The following is a 25,684-nucleotide window of genomic DNA, read 5'->3' as shown; positions in this document are numbered from 1 at the left end:
TCCCAAATTCACTACTGAACTTGTTTCCTTTCTACTATAAAGCCACCCTTGCACGGCTCCCAGAGGCAGGCTGCTCTGAGTCTTCAGGGCCCACAGTTTCTGCTCTGCACTATTTCAGCAGTGCCAGCACAAATCACCTGGTGGCCACTTAGCCTCATCAAGAAGCTCTTGTGAAAGACAGTGCTCCTAGCTTTTGGAAAACCCACGTCCTGCTGTTATTTCCTACAGCAGGAAACATTCCATAACTTCTAGCAGCTCCAGGAGTATGATTTTCCTTAGCAGAGAATCTGAACTGTAAATTTCTTGCTGCAATGTAGCCAGTCAGGTACATGGGGGGCCTGCAGACCCATAATGAACATCCAGCGATTTACTTGGGATGGAAACAAGACCTAAGACTGCAATTCCTTAGCTCTGTCTGCCTTACCCCATTGCTGCACATTTTCTAGCACTCTGCTCCTCAAGTGCTTGTGCCCAGTCCTGAGGACTGCTGTTTTTTAAGACACCACCCTTGCTTTTAGAAGTTCTCACTGCCTGAAGGTGCCTTCTCTGTAGCAACTGAGAAGCACTATTAGGGAGATTTGTCTCTTTTCCTTTTAGGTGTAGGAATTACTTAGCTTCTCTGCAGTGTCATAAGCTTCCTTAGCTACTCTCCTTTCTTCCCTGTTCCCAAAATGTGTCAGTCCTCTCACAGGCTTCCTACTTTCAATAGGCTGAATGAAGATCCTATAAATTTTACTGGGTCTTTGTGTTTTGCATTGTCTCCCTACCTGCCAGGTTCACATCTAACATATTCCCTACTGCAGCCTGTGCATCTACTGGCTGCTTTAGACTTCAGCACTCACTTTCTGAAGGATCTCTCATGCCTTGTGTCCTAGAGGGGTTTGGGGCAGGGAGAAGTGGGGGCTCCTTGCCTTCCGCTGGATATCTTTGTCCATGGCAATAGTATTATTAATAAAAGAACCAATGAAAAAGATCTGATATTTATCCAAAACTCTTTGTCTCCTCAGTGCCCCCTATCCTCCTTCCCCATTTCACTTCTCCACCATCTCTTCCTTACCCTGCTCCCCTGAACACTTTGCTTTCTCACTTTTCTGGCTTTCTTCATCCCCCCCCTCCCCCTTGTACTCCCTCCTTCTTTCACTGCCTCTCTTCTTCCCTCCCTCTTCTTGGCTCAGTACTCAAAATCCCTGCCCATAGCGACGAAAGGAAAAACAACAACACAACACTCCAGCCTGAGGAGGCCAGAGCACGGGATTCCTTCCGAGAAAACTCAGAAACCAGGGAAAGGAGGGAAAGCAAACAGTGAGACCAGGAAGAAATCTGAAGAAAGCATGGATATTTCAAGGGGGAGGGATGAGCTGGTATCTCAGGGAAACTTGGTGGGGTTTGAGACAAACACAGAGACACGATCATAGGTCCAACCCAAACACAGAAATGCAAGTTCTGCTTTCTGGGGAAGGAGCTGGGTCAGGAAGCCCAGTTCACACAGAGAGAACCCCAGTATACAGCTATGCATTGGACAGGGATAACTGTACAGATGGGAGAAACCAGAAATTGCTCTAGGGACTTGCTCTAGGGAGTGGATGGGCCAATGGCCTGGGGACAAGCAGGAGAAATCCATGCAGTGGAGGTAGAAGGGCTGACTTCCCCAGGGGTATTGGGAATTTTTCCTACCAAAGGCAGAATGTGGTCCTGGGGCTGAAGAGTTAATACCCCACAGGAGGGCCCTGGGGAATCCACTGTAAATAGGTGTGGTTTTCTCTGAAACTCCAAGAGGCATTTTCTTTCTGTACCAGTCTGGACAGGTGAGAAATCGGAAGAAGTTGGAGCCTGTGCTTCCCACTAACACAAAGCAGGGCTGTTAGTACAGGTCTCACTGTTTGTTTGCACACTCCAGCCTGGCTGCTTAACTCTGTAGTAGCCAGTGCCAGGAATCTCTGGCAGTCAGCACGGTGATCCCCCAGGTACAAGCACCTGCCTGTTAATGGAAAGCCACAGATTAATGGAGCAGCCCAAGGATCCTTAGTCAGTTACCCACTGCAGAAAGGGTAAGTTCAGTGATAAGCAAAAGAGCCAGAAATGGCATGTGCAGGAAAGGATCAGAAGCAACTCTCTTCCCTTCTCCTCCTCCAGTGTCTCACAGGCTGCTCCCATACTCCAGTGATGCTCTTGGCCCTCCTGCCTGGCCTCATCACCCCCAGGGCCCAGCCTGGCCCTCCCCGAGCCACATCTCCACACTGAAATAGAGCAATTCTCTTTCTTTCCAGTCCAACCTCCTTTCTTGACCTGGCTCTGTAGCCTGTCTGCTGCTAAGCAAGAACCAGTTTTAAATCTCCTCTGCTCCATTTTCCATTTTTAATGCAGAATATTTGAACCTGGAGGATAATTTTCCCTTTTTCAAATGAATTTTTAACATAGCTGCTTCCCAGAAAGGTAGAACTAGAAGAGACACCAAATCACTAAATCCAGCCACAAGGACTAACTTATATAATTCCCTTCATAAACTAACCAGGCTCAATCTTGAAACCAATTGGAATTTTGCTCTCCCTGTCCTCACTAGAAAGCTGCCCAAAGATGTTACTACTTGGAAAGGAAAAAATATTCTGTTACTCTCAATCCTAAATTTGCTCAGGCAAGGAAAGACAGCACTCATGCAGCAAAGTGGTGGGTAGGACATAAGCCTCAGAACAGAATTCAAACAAATCAGACTGAATCACAAAGAATAGCATTGAGGAATGAAAGCAGAACTGTTTGCAAAGCAATTAATCTTGGGCTTGGAAGTGCTGATTCTCCCAGCCATTTCAGATCCTGAAGGCTCCTCAGTCCTGTAGAGTCCCCACATCTCTTCCATTCTCCAAGTGCATATTAGGGCCATGACACCACTGAGTCTCTGGACCACCAGCTCCTTTGGAAGATGCTTCCAAGCACAGCATTTAAATTAATATCTATCCTCCATGCAGTTCCCTGAGCCCTACCTGGCACAGCTGCTGCCAAACTGCAGATTCAGCCCAGGAGAACTGCAGGAAAGGAGAATGCTGGTGCCCACAGAGAATAGAAGGTGTATATTGTCCAAAGTTCAACATATAAAACAGTAAAATGAGGTTGCAGAGGGTCAAACGCTTAAGGATAGTTACTACAAAGCCCTAGGAAACAGAAACTGCAGGTATTGAACTTTCCTTCTGCCCCCTGATGCTAGACACTACTGAAGTAAGTGAGAAGGTTGGGGTTTTTTTTTACTTTTTGGTCAAATTCCATTTGCAGGAAGCCAAAATAGTGATGCTAGACACAAATGCATGTCATATCCCAGCAGAAACATGGCTCCCCAGTTTACATGGGTAGATGCAGCCAGGCCACAGATACTTGCACTGAATCAGAGATTCCTGTCATCCAACTGTGGATGAGGAAAATGGGAAACACAACGGAAGAGATGGGGTAGCCATCTGCTCCTCTCTCTTGATTGTGCTGTGAAACTGTAGGCTCTGTTTGGGATAAACCAGCACTTATTTCCAAGGCAACAAATTGCAGTATCATAAACAACAGAGGACCAGAAAATGCCTGCAGGTTGGAAGCTGAGAGAAGGATCATCCTTCACGAAGGCAAAGGTGGGCTGATGAGACAGGACTCCGAGCTCTTGCCCAGGGTGCTATTTTTGCCAGTGTCACCATCTGAAACCTCTTCCCTGCTCCTCCCAAGCACAAGGCACCCTGACCATGTAGTACAGCTGGCTGCTGTCACAGCTGCAGAGGGCCTAGGTTGCCTTCCATCTTTGTGAGTATCTTTATCTACAACCTGACTGAAGGAACAGCCATAAAAATCAGAGATGCAGAGCATCCTTCTGGTGCCCTGGGTCTAGAGCTACAAGTCACAGCAGAGGGGTTGCTGGGACAAAACCCATGCATTCTGCTGCCCCTCCATGTGACAAGTGCTCAGGCCCAAGCAGGGGATCATAAAGCTGGCTCTGATAGTCTGATACAAAGAAGACACAGCTGGACAATTATAGGCTAAGGCCCAAAGAGGCACAAGATAAACATAAGCAAGACACATTAGATTGCCATGTCTTGTAGGATTGTCCCCTCTCCCATGTGGTGATCCTTATGGAGCATAGCTCCCTAAATTACATAGAAAACTAAGTGCACTTGAACCTGGAGGAAACCAAGACGAAGAAAATCTGGAGAAATAAAATTACAGCAGAAAGATAAGCCTTCTTTAAGGAAGGAATAAGGCTGAGCAGGAGGAGCAGGAGTGACAGACATAAGCAACCAATTCAGGTAAGCCATTGAGTGCTAAGAGATAAAGCCCCACAGAAGAGCACACACAGTTCAAGAGAAAAGAGATCAAAAGGAAGAGAGCTGAGCTATTTACTGATGATGAAGTATGTTCCCTGTGGGGCAGATGGACCAACTAAGCACACTTAAGTTCAAATCATGGGGCTAAATGTGGGGTGCAATGAGAGGGGATGCTAGTGGGTAAAGACAGAGAAGCCAATTAAAGAGGAAATAGGAGTGAGATTCCAATAGCTGAAGGCAGAAGCTGTAGTCACAGCATATATGAACTGCATGACTCCTGACAGCTTAGATATCTGCTTAAAATGCAGGCTTGGAATCTAAAAGACCTGAGTAAATGTGTGTCTGTACATTCAGCTGCAGAATGGGGGTGCCTTAAATGCCAAAGAGCTTGAGGACTGGTGTGCATCTCTGCCACTGCATCGCTGCTGCAGTTCCCAAAATGCTCATCCTATGTCCTCCCAGCAGTCCTGGGACTCTCAGTCCTCAAGTACAGCACAGGCACTCCCATGGTGGGGCCAGGTGAATTCTGCTCCTACATGGCAGAAAAGCAAACCACAGTGCCAAGGAAGGCACTCAGTGCAGAGGGCAGGAAGAGCAGGAACAGTGGGTTGGGGAAGCTGCCCTGGGAGGGGGCTGAAGACCTATAGGTGAGAAGAGGCTCATGCACATGCATGGACACAGGAAGAATCCCAGGAAGCATCGGAATGAAATGGAGAAGGCTAAGGGCCAGAGCTGACCTGTTGAGGCTGCAAAAGCAAAGAAAAATCCCTACAAATTGGAGAATGAGAGAGGGAAGTGCAGGGGTTAAAACTGCCCACAGAGAAGGGCAGACAGCTGGCCAGGGAGGAGGTGCACTTGCCCACAGTCAATTTTACTGAAGGCTCCTCCAAAAAATCATTAGTAGCAGTGTCAGAGAAAGAACAGCTACTTGAAGGAGAGATCCCAAGGCAGAATCAGAGTGGTGTAAGCAAAAGATCTCATTGTGTGAGTTGTCTGTGGGGCAAACTCCAACTCCTTGGTAAGGCTGAGAGTGGATCAAGGGGCAAAGAGAGAAGAAGAATCCCTCGAGATTCTTCGGCGATGCGCCTGCTCTGGAATTAATGGGCTCCCAGTAGGACTGTGTGAGCCAGCACTGTTGTACAAACTGGACTGGACTTTCCAGGAACCAAGGAAAACCACAAACTGCCTTTGTGACGTGGACAAACATGTGGAGCATACAAAAGGCTTGGCTCATTCCAACTGATAGCCATCAATCAGTTCCCCCAAAGGCTGGGGCAGATATAGGCCATGTAAGACTAGATTCTCCACTGGCACCAGTACCTAGGAATAGCAAAACTAATTTTAGCCCATAGCAGCAGGAAGGACTCACTGGCCCCTTTGGGTTTTTTCCCTGAGCACACTACATCCATTTTAGAGCAGGAAATGCTTCTGCCCTTTCTTTCCCTGCTCAATTCTTCCAGACAAAAATCTTCCTCTGTGCACTCTGTGACTCCATCAGGGCTTCCTACTAACAGGCACTGTGAAAAAAGGAAGTCCCTCTGTTGTACACAGCCAGCAGCCCTGTGTCACTGCTGGTTGGATTCATGTGTCACCAGTAGCCCTGAGGAAATCCAGCCTGGGATGTGGTTAGCTGCTACATGGTCACATAACATGACACACAGAGACAATATAGAGCTTGCCCTCAGGTGTTTTAGGGGTTAAGTCCACCAAGCAACTGCTTCTGCTGCCTAAACCAAATTTGCTCTATTTCTTCTCTATCTTGGCTTTCTGTTGGTTTTGGTTTTGTTCAGGTTGTTTTGTTTTGGGTTTGTTTTTTTTTTTTTTTTGGGGGGGGTGGCTGTTTCTTTGTTGTTGGGTTTTTTTGGCAGGGGAGGGGGGTTGTGGCTTTTTGAACTTTTTCTGGTTTTTTGTTGAGGAGTTAGTAAAAAGAAAAAAAAATTAAAAAGAGCTGCTATTTGTTTTGCCCCTGCAGGAGCCATGAAGGGACTGTGCAGAGTGGACAGTACAGTCACTGTGGCATGGCAGCAGTGAGGGAGCTGAACCGGGAGCTGTGAGGTGAAGGTCCCTGTTTAACAGCTTTCCGTTTGTTTACCAAAAAAATATTGTTCCATCATAAAAACTCCCAAAATAGTTCACGTCTTGACAGACTGACTGGCAGCTACCCAGCTCTGCAGGATCCTGCTAAATGAAAGGAAATAAAAAGAGCTAATCTGGTACCCACGTCCCAGTGCTTGCAGCTTGGGAATCTGCAGTTTCAGGGCTCAGCTGTCCCAGTAGGTGCAGGGTAGGGCAGAGCCCTCCAGTCAACAGGCTGGATTTACTGATGGCACCAGCTTTTCCACGACTGCTGGGCAGGCTGATAAGGAAGACAGCACTCACCTTTCAATGAATGATGAACTTCTGCTTTATTTTTAAACCAAAAGTTTTTTCCCCCTCCACCCAGCTCTGTAAAGCTTTACATTCACAAGACAACCACACTAAGGCTTTCAATTCCTAAGAGTTATCAGTGGCTTCTTTGGGGAACTTTTTTGATACAGGCTTCGTTCCGGACCAGTGTGTCTCCTGACCAGCTAATATATCACTTGTTGCTGTGAAGATCTTAGTATGACAACCTACAGTTGCTGCAGATTGTGGTGATCTTATTAGATATAAATGGAAAGCATCAAACAGCACATGACAGCCAAGTCAAAAACAGTCATCATCTGTAGGAAGAGCAATAGGCCACTGTGAAGTCCTGCAGCCTGCCACAGTGACCAAAGGACTGTGCACACTGTGACTCACAGTGCAGAGAAGCAACAAACCCAGATTAGGTCATGCAGAATTAGCAGCCTCTGTGGAAAGAACCTATCCTCACCAAATCGCAGATGTCTCCCCAGCTGCAGAGTTAACTTCTCCATGGCCCTTATGGCATCCAGGGCAAGTCTGCTTTAGGAAGGGAATAAGGGAAATTTGTACTCCAGATCATTCCCAGTATTGGCCTCATGGGATTCTCCATTCATTCCTTAGACATTTTAGTATCCAGCCTTTAAATCAGGCCCAGCTGTAGCAGCAGACTTGCAGGAGGGTGGAGGGATGACCATTCCCCAAGTGCTTGCCCTCATGAGTAGCGTACAGAGCCAGGCTTGGCTGTGGTGGTTCCTCTTCTTGTGACAGGATCAGTTTGGCCTCCCACTGTGCAACATTCCTGAGCAGTGCCACACCAGTTCAGAAGCCAGACACGGGAGATCTTTCACTACAGGTGAGCTCAGAGCTTGCTTGGTTTAGATACCACTATCACAAAAAAGAGCTGGACCTGGTGGGCCAATCTGTCAGCTCTCAGCCACAAGCCAGACACAAGTGACAGGTGACATTGCTAATGGATTTCACACAGCTTTGAGGCTCCTTTCAAAGTGCACATGGTGTTCAGGCTGCCAGCTGGGGCTCTCTTTACCCTCTTGTCACACCTGAGAGAAAAGCTGACCACCCCATTTTGCACTGGAGGTATGCTGCCATTGCAGGCTGGCTCTGTCCCGTGACTGGCCACTCCTCTTGATCCTTTTTTACACACTGAGCTGGCTCTGGGTAAGCCACATGGCTTCTTATGGTGGAAAACAGAACTGACAGCATTGGGTATTACTTCCATCATTTCAGTCTCAAGGACACAGGGAGCTGAACCCTTCACAGCACAAAAAAGAGAGCCTTTAGCTGAGGAGGTGGAGGTACGGGTTGCCCATCAGGGCAAGTTGGAAGCATCCTTAGAAGCAATGGTTTGTAGCCATCCCATAAGATCCTGGGGAAGCAGGGAGCCTGCATCAGGTGGATCTCCACAGATCCAGGGGGATCTCCAAGCAAGCATGCTGTGTTCCTCCTGCCCAGGCTGGCCACCACATTGAAGCCAGCACACACTCTTCACCCTTTATCCTCTCCTTTCAGCTCCCTCATGCTCCACATGGCAGTTTAACAATTACCTGGTAGGAGCACACTGAGGGGCTGCTCATGGATGAAGGCAGCAGGACTAGGGGGAATGGAAGTGTCTCTGAAATGACACAGCCTATTTTGGGGAAATGTGGACAACAGCCTGCTGATCTGGCTGTTGAGATTGCCTGATTCTTGGAGTTTATTTTCCCTTTGTGATTGCTTTCCTGTGGATTGTGAGAGGACTCCTTGTGTACCCCAACAAACGTGCTTCAGGGTAAAAAATGTTTTCAACCACCAGCCCATTTTCTAGTCTTCCTTTCCCCATGTTTGTCCATGCTTCACATTTGCACAGTCAGGTGCTTCCGATCTGACAATTTTGTGCTGTAGGGCTGCTATCAGGCAGGGCTGGAAACTCCTCTCCTTCAGCCCTCACACAGCTTGTTGTGGACAGAGACTGACCCCCATGGAGAGCATTCAGCCACTCTGAAACCAGACCCTGTAAAACAAGTGTCACAGCTGTGTTCCCAGGCCCTGAGTCACCCATTTCCCCTTCCACTCGTGGGGCAGGTGATACACCAGGAGTGGCACAGTTCTCCCAGCACCTCCTCAGTCATCATTTTCCTATTATTTTATGATTACTGTTTAGGACATAATCATCAGCAGACCAAGCATAAGGCCACAGGTGAAGGGCATTCCCCTTTCACATCTTAACACTCCAGGGCTGGCACTATAAACCATGCTAAACAAAACCAAAGCTCTAATTTTGGAGGAAAATGAAATGCTGCCATCTTGCTCCAAAGATGCTTTGGGTTACCAAAGCAAATCAAGGCCTCATCAGTCACCAAAACCAAAAGCCCCCAAACACTGGCCTTAACCCCATCTTTCTGAGTGGTGTATTAATAGGAGACTGTTGCTGGTCTGTTTCCAATAAAGCAGTTGCAGAGAAACCCGGGGTCTTGGCTCTGTAGTCTGGGTGTCTGGGGCTCACTTGGGTCCACCGACCAAGTTGCTCTCCTTACTTACAACTCTGCCTGCTCTGTAGGCAGGGCTCCCTTTGCCAGGGCGCCTAGGATCTTGGCCACATCTCAGAGGAGATGATTCTCACATATTCCTGGATGTGACTGTCCATTTAAGACTCCACTCCACTCCACCCCACCCCTTGGCTCATCTCATAGAACAGCCCCCAACCAAAAATTTGCCTTTCTGCATTCTTTGCTGGGAGATCCTTCCACTCCAAACATCATGTGAATGAATCAAGCTGGTGGGGGCAGGTCTCTGGAATCCCACTGCCAGCAAATAAAGCACAAACTGATCACTGCTGTACCAGAATTCTCCTTCAAATGAAAACCCTCAGAGAAAGGGCCAGGAATTGAACTTATCTCTGCTCTGAAGTATTAAGTGAACAAAAACATAAATACAGGCTTTGTGGCTCAAAGAAGTCAACAGAACTCCCAGGTGCACACTTGTCGGCATCAGACACCTGCCAAGTCCCACCCCGCTCATCCCTGTCTAGTGCATTTGGTTGCTATCAGAGAAATCTAGCTCTTTATCAAGACTCATTTTACATTATTTGTTATCATTACACAGCAAGTAATCAAATTCATTATTATTGCTGTTTCCATCTTGCCAGATATGGGACTCCCACCCCCTCCCTGTGGAGACACAGCTCACTTCTAGGAAGTACTTTCCTGATACTAAGTCTAAATTTTCCCCCTCTTGCTAACGCAATCTCCATCTCCTCACAGATGTTTGGAGACAGCAATGCTCCCCCCACCTATGACATCTTTTGGCTAAACTGGTTAGCATTGTGTTCAATCTATCTCCCCTGTCTGTCAACACCTTCCATTTCCCCCAGTTCAGACCACAATATTTGGTAAACTGTTCAAGAGAGATCCTTACTCCCCTCCTCAAGAGGAAAATCCCACTGGCATCTTTCTCGCAAGCATAACGTAACACAGACCCCCTGCCTGACCTGCTCCCCACTGCTGTCCTTTGGGCTGCACTCCAAAAATTAGTGAAAGTTATTAGAAAATCAATTCCTTCTCTTATCTTTCTGTTTCTGTAAGGGTAGGACCTTGCTTGCTCCAAGTAGCTGCTTACAAGCATAAACAAATTCTCAGAGTCCTTTTTCAGCCAGTTGGCAGGCAAGTCCATGCTGGAATCTACGAGTCCAGGACACGAAGTTTTTGAAAGCCACAGTTGTTATCTGCTTTGCCCGTCTCTCAAATTGCCCACAACTTCATTTCTCTTGCATGCAGGAGGGCGGAGCTCCACACTGATCTCATCCATCACAGATGGCAGAAGGAAGACCAGCCCATGCACTAGGGAAGGGGGAAGCAAGTCTCTGTGATTGGCAATGAGCAGCTGGCTACAAGAGAAAGCTCCCCCAGCAAAGCAGATTAACAGGCCTTATTTTCACTTGTTCTCAGTACAACACACCAGCTCAGTCAGGCTACAAGTCTTACTGCATTAAGTTCTTCCTCACATTTTGGTTGAGAAAAATCAAAGAGATAATTGCCTAGTTCATGCAGTCACTGGTTGACATAATTCCTCATGCTCTTTGTGCCATGTGGAGTACTGCTCGCTTAATTCACATTAACTGGCTCCAGCTTTGGACTCTTACTTCCCACTCTTCCAAGGATCTTGTGACAGTGAATAGATCATGATAAAAAAGCAGAGCTGAAAGCAACTAAGCAATCTCTGCATGGTATCACTCCCCACTTCCAGGAGAGAGATGCTTTCTTCAGCAGCAGGCTAGAGCCAAAATGAACAAGGAATATCTTGCAGTCAAGCAGGTCTCCACTGCAGGATTTGGAAGGGGCACTGACGAGGGCTGGTGGTCATGTTGGGTTGGTGTGGAGTATGGAGAACTGCAGAGACAGAGGAGCCACAAAGGAGAAGTAGCATGGGAGAGCTCCTGCAGAACTAAATCTCTTTTTTGCATATTCTGTGGCAGCACTAAAAGCACCATGGCTTGTTTATCTCTTCTGGAAGTGGATTAAGCAAAACTGAAGGATGGTATGCAGAGTTCAGTGTCCTCACAGGGAGCTTGTGCACAAGAGCTACTGCTCTCACACTCTCTGCCCTCAACACTCACTGCTACATGTGGTAGAGAGATTGCAACAGCAAGGACAAGGAAAAAAAGGGAAAGAACCATCCCTTTTAATGCTTGGTGGTGAGAGAAAGCCATTTCCAAACAGAGTAATGGGCATAGGAAGAGAGTGTATTAATTCCTCTCCTATAAAGATCTGGAAAAGCCTTGTGAACATTTCCTTTCCTGCATTATTAACAGTTCTGCAGGGTGATATCATCGGGGCCTTTTCCAAACTCGGAGCGTCTCAGACATTACAACACCAGGTTTTGGCTGCTGATACATATGACCAGCTACACCCACCCCAGGCCCCTCCCTGCAGCACCCCCAAAAGAGACAGTGAACCCCCACTGCCAGACTCACCAGACCTCTGCTCAGCATCCTAGCAGTCACAAGCCTCCAAGTCCTCATCCCTGGACACTGTACCTACACCTAAGCAAATGCTCTCAAAAACTGCTCAGCTAAAAATAGACTGTAATTGCTCCAAAGAGCCTAACATTCTGAGCCCCATTGTTTTTAAGACCAAGAAAGCAAGTGGCTCATGATGCCGACAGGTAGGTTTGGAACTAGGAAGAGGGAGAATAGCAGGTGCCTCAGAAGGATATCTCCAGGCAAAGGTCAATGCAAAGGTCTGTTTCCCTAAAGCTGCAGAGCAAGTCCTAGGCAAATTAACAGCTCAAAAGTTGAAAAGCTGCTCTTGGCAAAGCTACTTGCAAGCTGAAGGAAGGAGAGCAGCTCTTTCTAGTGCCCAGCAGTTATGTGCTCACATTCTGCACTCCAGAACCTCTGTTGCATATATCTTGATAGTTGCAGCTCTCCTCTAGGTATGGTGGGGCTCATGTCCAAACGAGCTCTGCACCAGCATAAAGAGGAAATGTCTCCCTTGACATTAATGAAATTAGCTCAGAGTGTCAAATTAGGCCAAGAGCAGAATCTGGGTATGGTGGAGATTTGCAGCCACAGAGCAGCCTACCAGCAGAACAGACAAAAACAGCATGTCACCGAGGAGGTTTTAGTTTCAATTTGTCCAAGAATCACAAAAAAGCAGCAGTCATTAAAAAAATGCCTGAGCTGGGTTCCTCAAAATAGTGGAAGTTTAGTTTAGTGCTTACCCCAAGCAGTGTGTTAGCAACGCACTCAGGGCGCCTTCTGTAGAGAGAAAAAGTGCCAAAGACAGAAGAAAAATAAACAAACCAAATGCCTGGGCTGTTCCACTGGCCAGCACAGATGTCAGATTTGCTGTTAATAATGCTGATGGTTGACCTGCTTCCCTGCTGCAGTCACGCCCAGGAAGGTGTGAGGAGCCCCAGAGCTGCAGACAGCATGTGCTTGAAGTGGCCCCCAGTGGGATTGCACGACAGCCTGGCAGCCCTGCTCTACAGATGTGCTCTGTCAGTATAAAACATCCCAGGGCTGTCAGCCTGCTCCCAGCAGCCTCATCCACTCCCCCTTATGCTTAAGGATCACAGAATTGCAAGGCTTTCTTCTGTTTACTGTAAGGACATGTTGCCTGGATCCTTTTTGGATGGAAACTCTCTGCTACATTGCTCTCTAGCAACCTTAGTCAAGGTTCCCCAGAGTTTTCCAGCCCACCAGACAGTTTAGTTGCTCCAAAACAAGACTGGGTTAGTTCAAATCCAGTATTTGATCCAATGGCTCAGCTGCATTCCTGCTAGGATATTGCCCTCAGTATCACCACTCTGCCTACTTAGCAAGCAGTCCACAGATGAGAAAGACAAGTGCATGCCAGAAGTTACTCAGTTCACCAAAGCAAACTAACCACAAAGGTCCTGAGCTGGCAGCCTTTCACCAGGAAGAGATCTGCTCCTAAAGCTCTGCTCTTCCATCACTCTGGCAGCTTTCTGCTGCTATTGTTTCCCCCTTCTCTCTCTTCAGAGATTTATTTTAGTACTGACAGGGACAATGCAAGGACCATTCTTTCCTTTCTCCATTCTAAGGCACTTCCTTTTCTCTTTCTCCCACCCTCTGTGTAGACAAGAGGGCCCATTTCCCTGCAGTGATTAATTCCTTTTGGCCCTTACAACTCAGAAGAGATTTTCTTTTACTGCTGGTTTTATCCCTCTCCAATTTAAAATGCACCTTGCATCCTATAAAATAGCTCCAAGCACTTCCCATTGGGAATATGGGTAAAAACCCAGCCTGAGTCCTCAAGCAGACAGAGAAGAACACAGTGGGTAGGGGAAAAGAAAGTAAATGGATGCTAGTGTACATTTCTGGGAAAAGCATCACTTCCCTACTTTAAAATGGATGTTGACCACTGAGGAATGGAGGAGTCAGACAGACTGCAATGGCTGAGAGCTGCACTATTTGCCCCACAGTAAGCTCAGCCTCTTTAGCATCTTGCACACTTAGAAGAAAGTGTCTTTATTCCACTGTAATCCCAGGGAGTAAACATGCAGTACTCAAAAAGTTTTTAATCTCCTGAAGAATGGAATATGAGAAACACAGCCAGATGCCATTGCCAGGCCACCTCTGATTAGAACTAAAGCACTGCTTTGAAGAGTGTGGCTGATCAATCCCTGCACGGGGCAGATTGTCTTCATTGCCTTCTGCACTGAGGCTGCTTAACCTCCCAAAAGCTGGCAAACCCATGTTATTGGGTGTGGTTCAGAGGAAACTGCTTGAAATGAAGGGGCCAGTCTTACACAAGAGGAGAGGTTCGATGATTGCCTGTCAAACCTGGGGAGCTTGTGAATTGCCAGAGCTCTCGTTTTGCCTGTGGCATTTCTGTAAAGCAGCCACTGGTGCTGGTTCAGTGCTGGCATGTGTCCTGGAAGCACACCTTCTCCAAGCTGTTCATTGTTCCAGGTCTGCCAGAGACTGAATTTGCTCCCCTGCTTCTGGCAAGAAAGTTTCAGCTTTCCTTGTATAACCTTGCAGAAGCAAGGAGCATGGCAACCAGAGGGGGCTGGCTACACCCTTGAACCACAGACAGGAGGCCATGCACTCCAGATCCACAGAGGAGGGTGGACAGCCAAGGTGACCCCAGAGGCACTTGGCCAACTCAGCAAACCAGCTCAGATGACACGCACTGCAGTGTGGCACAGACGGAGGAGGAACTCGCAAGGTATGCAAATAATCCCAAGGATCCAGTGGTAACAGTTGTACACCAGATCAACTTGCAAAACTGAGCTACAGCCCTCCCAGAGTAATGTACTAAGGTGCTCCATAAGGCAGAATCTATGGTTCCTGAAGTTCATAAGCAGTAGCCAAAAAAAGTCCAGCTACTGTGTAGCACCCTCCCAGTCTTTGCTGACACATAAACCTGATGCAAGGGGACAACATATATAGACGAGACAGTGAAGACTTCCCACAAAAGGAAGCCATGCCACCTTGAAAACTTGCCAAGAGCTGATGGGCTGCACCTAAATCCCTGCAAAGTCCCTCAGGATACAGGCACTGCTTTCAAGGTTCAAGCCTGATTAAAGAAGAGCTTAGAAAATGCAGCCATCCAAGAAAGTCTTATTCTCAAGTGCATGAAACTGCAGAGAGGTGTATCTAAATCTTCACTCGTGAGCACAGACTGTCAAGATTTCTCTCCAGTATTAAGAAGTACAAGCTAGTCTAGATAAAGATCTTGGAACAGAAGAAAGCAGGTGAGCCAGTTCCCACACTGGTGTCCCCTGCCTTTGAATGCCTCTGCCACACAACACTGATCCTGGCTTCCACCTCTCCCATCCCCAGTTCTGAGGCATGTGTCTGCTGGCTGTGGTACTGGCACACACATCCTCCATTTACAGGGTACCTGTGCATCCCTGGACATGGTTGCCAGACCAAGGGCCAAACCAACTGCACTCTCCATCTTGATTCTTCTGTCCACCTGTAGAACCTCACAAACCCTGTAGAAATGTAACAACCTTGGGAATTTCTGCTCTTATCTCAAATTTGATTGAAACTGTTCCACATGTTCAAAAGTTGCCAGAAGGGCCCCATGGTAAACAGCAAGATTACATAAACTTGGTCACCTTAGGAAACCATCCAAAACCAGCCAAGAGCCTCATACACTACATCCACAGCCCTACAGGTATCTTGCTGCAACAGGACTGGCCAAGAAGGTGCCCTTTGTACATGGAGCACAGGCAGCTGGTGCTTTGCTGCCTTTGCAGCTCACTTGCACATTGTAACGTAGACAAGAAACAAACTGCTTAGTAAGCAGCAACCCCAGGTTTGTCTGGTTTTGCTAATGGTGGGTGTCTGTCCTCACTGAGATGATGCATGAGTTGACACTATTTTCTGTTCTCCCTTCTGTCTCCAGCCAGAGCTCTGATATCCCTGGCTCAAAGCCAGGGTGCAGGGTGAGTGTCTCTCACTTGTTTATAGCAGGGCTGGGGGATGTTTAAACGAAGGTGGCGATGGGAATCTTGGGAACTTCACAGCCCACAACTGCAGCTACAATCCCTCCTGCAGCTGACAAGTTCCACTCAGGCCAGAGAACAGAAATTTCTTTATCTAAAGAAAAAGCCATTGACCAGCTACTTCTGGAAATGAAGGCACTCTCAGGGATCGTACAAGTTGCAAAGCAAATTTAAAAACCATAATCACTCATGGCCTGATCTTTCAAAGGCAGGAGTCCAAATCAAAAACTCTGTGTGCAGCTGCATGCTTAGTAGACACATGCAGCTACCATGATTGCCTGCAAAAAGAAACACTCTGACAGGAGAGAGTCTTGCCTCTGTGGCGAGAGCAGGTCCATGCTGAACTGTGCAGCTTCAGTGCTGATGGGGTCAGAGCACAAACCCAGCTTTAAAATAAAAAATTCTCCAGCCATTAGTTTAGTAAAGAAGCCCTATAGATTACTACTAAAGCTAAAAGAATTTGTTTAGATCCATGCTGTGTTTCACTGTGAATGTTTATTTTCTTTCAGCACTTCATTCAGCCTGGACAATGACAGCAAGCTAATTAGTTTCATATTTGTCCATACTTTTAAGCCTTTCTCTTTTACAGGATTTCATTACTGCAATAAAAAGATTGTAAGCATGATGAGCAAAGGCATGTTTAATTTTTTTGGAAAAAGTCTAAAAGTCTTCACTTGATAACTTATTTTTTTATCATCAAGTGATTCCAATAAGTTTGCTACTAGCTAATGACTACACTAGAGGGTCAAAACTAACCTGATCACGTTTACTTACAAAAAACCAAAATAAACAAAAAACCCCACCACAACCAAAAGCCTAGCTTAGAAAAATTAAATGCTTGCAAGCAGAAAAACTCTTGGAGTCAGAGGAAGAAGAATCAACTCTGACATGATACATTATTATTGTTAATGCCTTACAACTTGAATGCCAATGGTGTACTTGATGCTTGGATGGGTACCAAATGCCAAGAGCCAGCAACATCGCACCTATCTATGTTTGGGGTTCAAGACAACAAACATATTCAGTGCTCTGCAGGACTGTCTGTTGATGACCCTTTTCAAAAAAACCATTTGGACACCTTACAAGAGTCTCAAACACAGGAGTCTGGGAAACCCTAATCAAACAATGCACTGGAGTGCCTGAACTGCTCATTTTTGCAAGGGCAGCTCTGTCTGAGAGTGCAGCTAAGCACTGGTTCAGTGCTGAATTGCTTATTTTCTGGGAATGCAGCATTAAGCACAGGGTCCATCACTGGCCACAAGCACACTACACAGGACCATTTCAGAAGAGAAATAACCTGAAAGGCAGAAGGAGCTGGCAGACAGTACACTCTGACTGCTGCATGTTCCCCACACTGACATCACCAGCACCACTGCAGGAGCAGGGGCACAGCAGCCTAAGTGCTGAACTTTGCCTCATTTAAAGGTCTTGGTTCACCTACCAGGGACCTGAAATTGCTGGGGAATTCCTGGAGTAGAGCTGGGGTCCAGCCACCACATAGCACCCTCAAAGTGCCAACATGGATCAAGTAATTCCACAGGACAATTCTCAGCTACTCCTCCCTGGACCCACACTAACAATTCCCTGTAAAATCTAGTGTCCCACCTCCCATTCCCTCCCACAATTACCCTGCATCAATTTTATTTTCTTCTTTCTGCTTCCTTCCCATATTCTGCCCCAGCTTCCTTATGTCCTATTCAGTCATTTCTAGCGGTGGGTAGTCCTGTTATGTACCAACACCAACCATTTGGGAAGTAAAAGTTCCACACAGCTATACCACAAGCAACCAGAGAGATCCTACAATGCATCCATGCAAAACTTGGGCAGCAGCAATTGTTGCTCTCATTACAAACATCACAAGAGCTGATCCACAATCTGGAAACAGCTGCCTATCTGCAGGCTTGGGGCTGCACTGCCCTGACCAGTGCCACTGCTCTGGCCAAATCACTCAGCTCAACAGATTATCCACAACAGCCACACAGCTGGCAAGTCTTACCAAGCGATGGCACAGCACCAGGGTGACAGGCTGCATGGGAGATGAAGCCAGGTAAATATGTAACAGCTCACACTGGGGATAACTTGGAAAAGAAAGTCTACCTCAGCACCACTGTGATGAGAAGCTGCTGAAAATCTAGGAAAAAAACATCCTCCTGACTTGCCAAAAATCCCCTAAATCTTCCTTCTCTGCTGAAGCCTAAAATAAAGAAGAACAGGAAAGTGGGTTCCTTATAGCAGAAAGCAAGAGGCAAAATTCCCCTCAGAAGAAGTGCAGAATTTTCCACACTGGTGACTGTCTTATCATGGAAAGACATCTGAGACACTTCATTAGTCACTGCCTGCAGTTTGCCTCCTTAAATGTGTCCCCAAACCAGTAGAGACCAAAAATAAAATTAGAAAAGAGGAATCTCTCTACCTCCTCAAAAATGTGGAATTAATTGGAGTGGCAGTTTAGATACCATGTAAAGCATTTTCTTTGTATATCTTACAAGATTTCCATCTGCTATTTTCATCTGCAAATAACTACTTTAGAACAGGAGCCCGGTCCAGAACTGCACTGCTAAAAAGGCCCAGAAGTCGTTTTCTTCAAATAGGTATCTTCACTAGTCCAAATCCTGAAGAGAATTTAAAGCTGCCAGTTCTCACTGGAGCTTCTCTGACAAGTTTGGAGATGTTGGTAAAGAAGCACACATGCTGAAAGCTGTGTGCTGGATGTGAGTACTCAAGGTCCTACCAACTGTGCCCCTAAAGGGAACTGCAAGTCTTCACTGGCAGGGTCAACAGAGACCACTGGGAGGAGCCAGAAGAATGGAGAAAGGAGGGATGGAAGAAGGTACTGCAATGCCTAAAATATTTCTTTGCAAATCTGACGTGTATTTAATTAAAATGTTAAGAATCAATAAGGTACAGGACAGGTATTGCCCTTTTAAATCTCTCCTAGACCCTAGGCTGCACATGCAGCATCAACCCCTATATGAGATAAACAAAAATGCCAAGAGAAGTATGGAAAAAGGCTCAGTATCTTTTCTGAGCTCTGACAAAGGGCCAAATCACGATGTGAGAGTCTTCTCACATGGCATTCTGGCATGTGGTTCTTATCACTAGCATTCTGTGGTTCTTATCTGTCACACTTTAAAATCAAGGAATAAAATTGGACCTGGCCTTCCAGCTCTGGCAAAAACTGCATGTGAGAATCAGAATTATTCAGGCTGGAAAAGACCCTTAAGATCATTGATTCCAACTATAAACCCAAGACTGCCAAGTCCACCACTAAGCCGTGTCTCTAAAAACTGCATCTACACGTCTTATAAATACCTCCAGGGATGGTGACTCTAACATTTCCCTAAGCAGCCTGTTCCAATGCTTGACAACCTTTTCAGTGAAGAAATTTTCCCAATACTCAATGTAAATCTCCCATGGTGTAACTTGAGGTTGTTTCCTCTTGTCCTGTTCCTGGTTACTTGGGAGAGGAGACTGACCCCCCGCTCACTATGACCTCCCTTCAGGTTGTTGTAGAGAGTAAAAAGGTCTCCCTTGAGCCTCCTTTTCTCCAGGCTAAACAATCCCAGCTCCTTCAGGTGCTCCTCACAGGACTTGTGCTCCAGATCCTTCCCCAGCTCTGTTGTCTGTCCTTCTCTGGGTACAAGCAACTCAATGTCTTTCCTGTTGTGAGCGGTCCAAATCTGACACAGGACTCGAGGTGCGGCTTTACCAGTGCCAAGTACAGGGAGTCAATCTCTGCCCTGGTCCTGCTGGTCACACACTATTGCTGACACAAGTCAGGGTGCCACTGGCCCTCTTGCCCACCTGGGCACACACTGGCTCGTGTTCAGGTGCTGATGACCAGCACACCCAGGTCCTTTTCTGCTGGGCAGCTTTCCAGTTATTCTGCCCCCAGCCTGTAGCACTGCAGGGGTTGTTGTGACACAAGAGCAGGATCTGGCACTTGACCTTGTCAAACCTCATACCACTGGCCTCAGCCCATCAATCCAGCCTGTTCAGATCCCCTTGCAGCACCTTCCTAACCTCCAGCAAACCAACACTCCCCCAGCCTGCTGCCATCTGCAAACAGAGGGAAGGGGTCTCCAAACCAGTCACACCTATCAGAGCGGCCACATCGTTTGGCAAGGGAGAGCAAGGTTCATTCACCTGTCCTGGCAATGACCCACGGCCAGCTCTTGCTCCAACATCCCTCCCTGCGACTGATGGAAGGAGAGCTCGAGCCAAGGCAGGCCGCAGAGTACGCTGGCGGAGCTGAGGCGGCTGCCCGCCCCTTGCTTCCCCAGCTGGCGGGAGCGCAGGGCCGGAGTAGCTGTCTGTCCCTGCCGGGGCCCGCAGGCCGTGCCCAGCAGCTGCAGCTCCCGGGACGCCCGCAGCAGCCCAGCCCGGGCCGGGCCGCTGCTCCCGGGCCTGACCAAGCCGGGCCGGCGCTCCCGGGCCGCCGCCTGCGCCCTCTGCCGGCCACGCTCGCCGGCAGCCCGTGCCGCCCTCGCCGCCTCGTCCCGGGACGGCGCCGCGGCACTTAGACACTGGAACGGGATGGGGCCGCCTCAGTTCAGGCGCCACGAGTGTACCCACGGCCTGGACGCGGCCCAGCAGTGACCTGGTAACGCCTCCCTGCCTCTTCTCACTTCTCCCTGGGCCAGGAGCACTCTGCCGACAGACAAATCCCTCCCCTGCCAGAAGAGCAGCAGCCCCAGCTGTATCAGAGCAAAGGGCTCTGTTCTCGCAGCTGCTGCAGGTTCCCGGCTTTTGTCATCAAATCCTCATTGTGGGTACTCATCAAGCCCCAAACCAGTGTGATTTGCTAAATCGCAAGGCCCAGAGTTCACTTAAGAGCAAACATTCTTTCATCGCACCAAATGCGTTCACTTTCGTGTGACAGCCTCCACCAGCACAAAGACTAAACCTCTGCTTAGGCACCTACAATGCCCTCAGTGCTCTGCAGCCTCAAAAGAGGATCTAAGGAGCATCCAGAAAGGAAAGAGGGCACCAAACATTGCAAAGAGGGCAAGGGAAACAGTGATGAATCATTTTCGTGGTAAGGGAGACCCATTAATTGATCAACTACAAATTTCTGGGTGGCGGGGACCTGTACAGGTGCACAGCACTCCCCACAGTTGGCAAGTCACGGTCTCTGCAGGACAGCAAGCTGTGAGACATTATCAGCCTCAACACAAAAAGATTTGCTGTTTTCCTTACCACCCTTCTCTCACAGGGCAGCCTGTAATTCCCAGATGCAGTTAAAAGCAGTCAGTTAGCTGGAAATGACTAGTTGTGGTTTCAGGCTGTGAAAGATGGCACTCACTAGTAACCCTTCCCTCCCTCTCTCTGTTAATAATCCTCCTCCCTCCAGTTACCAGAAAATACAGCAGTGCCTGCCCCTCTCTCCTCCCTCCAGGCTACTCCTTTGGAGAATTGGCTCCACAGCTGGATTGTAAAATAATCCAGCTGTTCCTATGACAACATGCTGGCAGTGGGCAGAGATGACGCCAGCACGCAGTGTCGGCCCATTCACTACCAACACCCAACTCTGTTTTGGTTTGGGAAGCATTTGTTTTTCTATGTGGGCAGCTCTGCCAAGTACATTTCTGAAGGCTGGAGGGGCAGGAGGAGCCACAATCCCAGAGATGCCAAGAAAGTTGCTGGGTCTGTGATTTCCCCTTGTTTTGGTTTGGCTTTTTTTTTTTTTTTTTTTTTTTTGCCCCAGCTCTATCTGATGTGAGGATAAAAACCCCTCCAGCAATCTTGCAGCTGCACACAATCTTTGCAAGACTTGATCCAGAGCCTGATTTAAAAAGCCCAGTGCAAGACTTTGCGTGTCAGGCTTGCACAGGAAAAAAAAATAAAAGCCTTGGGTAGAATCAATAAGGGCCACACAGTCTTTATTTTAATATCTTGCCTGTCAGCAGAAGGTTTGCAGGGTAGAGGGAAGCAAAGGAAAGGCTTGCTCCATATAAAGCATTATCCAAACACCTGGCTGGACTCACCCAGGCTCTCCAGCTCTGACAGGAGCTAGCTCATGTACGGAGGGATTTGGGCAGAGGCCATTAGCAGGAGCAGAAGGACCTTCCTGTCAGGGCCAGCAAACAGAGGAGGCTCCTTAGGTACTGCAGCCATTGAACCTGCTCAGCAAAGCCAGCTCTTCCAGAGTCACTGGGGTAATTCTACTAATTCTTACATAGCTTGGCAACTCCAATGACAGGGCTCTCAAAGGGAAGGTCAGGAATATGCCTGACATTCCTTAGGAGAGGAAGGCAATTTCTCAACAACTATTACCCTCACAAGAAAACTCAGCACAGCAAAATGCCCCTGCTGCCAGCATCAACAGAACAAGAGGCAGCATTTGTTACTGCCTGTACTTTCCACTGTGCCTCCATTTTTATTCTGAAGGACTTGAGAACAGAGCAGAGTGTAAGACAGGTGAGACTCTGTAGCTCAATAAGTCCTCAGGTATTTACTCACCACTACAAGTGCAACAGTGGCAATTTCTATTGCATGGCTACAGCCACTGCAAAGGTTATCTTATTGCAATGACCAGAGCTCACACTGCTCTGCCATCAACATGCAGAGTGTCAGCAGGTAGGGGTGAAGAAAGATGGTCCTTGCAAGAAAATATAATAATTAAAGTGGTTATGTTGTTTTGAAGAGGGACCTCCATGGGCCTCTCTGGAGACAGGACACAAATGGCCAATCAACCCAAACAAATGCAACAAAGGGATTGTATCTCAAACTTCTCAGGGTTAGTGCTCTGATCTAGCATGGTGAGCAGCTGGACATGGCAGATTGTTAGGTACAAGGGAAGCTGAGAGATCAGATTAGCTTAAACCTAGACATGTTTCCTAGATGAGAGCAAGAAAAGAAAAACAACTAGAAGCATGACTATTTCTGGAACTGCCTTAGAAACTGCAGACCCAACAGCCTCCTGTGAATCCTTCAGCCTCAGTGCCACCTGAACATCCAGCACAATAATTGCAGCAAGACACCCCTTCCAGGATCTAGTCCCTGTCAGCTGTTCAGTGTTGGGCTCTCTCACTGGCCCAAGACAGGCTTAACCTATAACCGAAGTTCTTCCTTCAGAACACAGCTCAAAGAGTCAAAAAAAACAGTAAAATAAACAAAAGCAAGGCTCCTCCCCTGACTAGCACAGCCTGCACTGTCCAAGCCTCTTGTGTGGTGTGCTTTAGTCTTCAGCACTTCCCACAAGATCCCAGCCCCACAGCCCATGCCAGATCCCACTTTACAGTCCCTCTGACTTTTTACTATTTCCTAGGGCAAAAATCTGATAAGAGGTTGCCAGGCCCCTGGTCTGAATGGTGTTTACAGGAACAGACCACTCTATCCAAAGCTTCATTAGATAAACTGCACCCAGTAGCAGCACATGTACATATTTGAGAGGATTAAGAACAAGATTCATCAAAAGGCATTGCAATTATCAGACTGCACAGCAGATACACAGCAAGGCAAAGGATTCTGAGAGCAAGCCTGGCCATGTATCAACCACCTGTCCAACCCATGAAAAGTCTACCTGCCTACTTGGTCCTGCCCCAGGTCCCTTGTGAGGCTTGGCAGTCATGGGAAAGCAGGTTGGTGAGAGGAAGGAGGGCAGCCTGAGAGCACTGTCAGTGCAGATGGGAGATGGGATCAGGTGAGTGACCAGGAAAGGGGTTTTGTGGAGAGGACTAGAGGGTCCTGGCAAAGCACACTGCTGCACAGGAGATGGAGCATCAGCTCTTTGCTTCTCACGGAGCCAATAACTGACTTTAGTTAAGCTTACAATGCCATCTACCCCTACAACTAAGCTTAGAGACAAATTAGTGAGGCACATATTTGCCTCATGAACAATGAGGTGGGTTGGAAGCTGTCTGGATCACCACACTCAACATCAGTCAGCAGTATAAAGCCCAAGTGATAACCAGTGGACTCTAGTGGCATCTCTTGAGGATCAGTACTCTGTGATGCCCTTAATAACATCCTGAATGGTGTGACAAAGCTTACAAACAGCAAATTAGTGCACAACACCAAATCAGGGGCAGTATCTAACATGCTTAGAGAGCAGTGCTACCATTTGGAGGAGCCCAAATAGGCTGGAGGAATGGCCGATAACTGTTATCATTATATCACAAAGGTTCCATATTATGGTCTCCTTAGTGCAAGAGTTTCATACCTCCTCGATGTTTCTCGTAGGCATCTCCTCTAAGCACTGACTCTTCCTTCTTCTCACAGCAACCAACTGATACCAGCTTCCCTCACCCAACCAATCCAGTCTTTTATAGCACTCTTCTTATTGGCTACAGGTGTGGCCTGTTAAAGTCAGGCCTGCTCCTAATCTTTAATAATTAACCCAGCTGCAACTCTTTAGGGGGTAAGATTACTTTCTATACTACCTTTATTTACTTATATTCTATCCCCCTACAGATAACAATTTCATATAAAATAATCAAATGCAACTCCCTTACCTGGGAGAAAATAACTCCATAAAACAGTACTGAGTGCCACCTGGCTGAGAAACCACTTCACTGAAAAAGTGTTTGGCATTTGAAAAAAAGTTTGGGAAAGCAGCAAGGAAATACTAACTCTTCAATACAAGTCCCTAAGATCCTGACTATTTACCGTAAGACCGATCAAACACTAGACCAAGTCGCCCAGAAATGTTGTAGAAACCCCATTCCCAGGGATATCTGAAATCCAACTGGACAACACAGTGAGCAACACTCTCGTTGGACCTATTTCCAGCCGGTGGCTGCAGTAGAGACCTCTGGGGTCAGAGCACCCTGATTCAATACTCCCCACCTGCCACTGGCCGCCTCCGCTTTCCTCCCCCGGTGCTCAGCTTCCCGGAGACCAGCAGGGAGCAGTGAAAGGCGAGGAATGAAGACTTACCCACCGGACCAGCAGCATTCCTGCGAGGCTGCAGACGCATGCCGGGACCGCCCAGCGCTGAAGAATGCCCAGCCCAGAGAAGCGGGAAAGGGCCCCGGGCAGCCACCGGCCAAGAAAGGGCATTGCGGGATGCCCCCCCCGGGCACGGACAGGGCCGGGACACCGGCGGCGAGCGGGGACGGAGAGCCGGGCGGGCGGCCGGGAGCGCGGGTGGCGACTGGCCAGGGGACCTGGCCAGGGGACGCAGAGTCCGGGGGTGTTTCCTACAGCCGGGGGGTCGGGCGGAGGGGCTGCCCAGCCGGCTGCACCCACGGTGCCAGCCCACGAGCCTGAGCCCCAGAACTGCGGTGAGTTTCCCGATATTGCTGCTGTCAGCGTTGGACGGTGCTTGTTGCTTCAAGCGTCTGGGGCTACAAGGTTCGTATTGCCCAACTGTCCCCTTTGATCTCGAGATATAAACACATGCTTAACAAAAACCGAAATTTAAATTCTTACATAACCACATGACTCCAGGCACTGGGATGATGAAATCCCAAGAAGCATCCAGGCTCTTTCACTGACAACAGACCCGCCAATACCCAGGAGACACTGGCCATTTTGCTGGTCAGCTTTGCTGCAGGTCGGGATAATGCTCTCACATCCATTGTGCAAATGAGCACCAAGGCCACAAAGACATTTGCATGCTGCTCTCAGTTCCAGGATAAATTTTAAATTACATTTAAATTATATATAATTTATATTACATTTAAATTATAAATTATAAGTTATAAATTACAGCATGTTGATTTAAACTATAGAACTTTATCCACGAATGACACCTACAGAAAATCAGACACAGGACAAAAAGAAGCCCCAGCAAATGGATGTCCTGGGACCCCAAAAATCTGGTGCTTTAACTCTGGGGTGAATGATTATGACTGGGGTGGTTCCAGGCATTCCCATCTAAGTCTCTCCACCCTGCTCTCCTGTCCTGGGCTAACACACCTGTTCCAGGGGAGGCAGAAGAAGAATGGGAACATCAGTCCTTGTCACTGGGCATCAGGGAGCTCTGCACAAGCCCCTTTCCTCAGTCACTTGATAAGTTAATAGCTCTGGGCATGGGCAAGGGTACAGCACAGGCTGTCACCCAGGAGAGCTAGCAACACACTGTAGAC

At 47.8% G+C, this 25,684-nt stretch overlaps 1 long non-coding RNA gene across 1 annotated transcript; it reads right to left on the bottom strand.

Annotated features, from left to right (window-relative positions):
• Positions 1-6,666: 6,666 nt before the first annotated feature.
• LOC132074816 (uncharacterized) lies at positions 6,667-23,881 on the bottom strand. The gene is made up of 2 exons (XR_009418656.1): positions 23,815-23,881; positions 6,667-8,679 (listed from the first exon to the last, which is right to left on the bottom strand). It is a non-coding gene; the product is annotated as an uncharacterized LOC132074816 (long non-coding RNA).
• Positions 23,882-25,684: the final 1,803 nt, after the last annotated feature.

The sequence above is a fragment of the Ammospiza nelsoni genome, chromosome 6 (assembly GCF_027579445.1).
Source record: "Ammospiza nelsoni isolate bAmmNel1 chromosome 6, bAmmNel1.pri, whole genome shotgun sequence".
Taxonomy (NCBI): domain Eukaryota; kingdom Metazoa; phylum Chordata; class Aves; order Passeriformes; family Passerellidae; genus Ammospiza; species Ammospiza nelsoni.
This window is presented reverse-complemented; position numbering and strand designations above follow the sequence as displayed.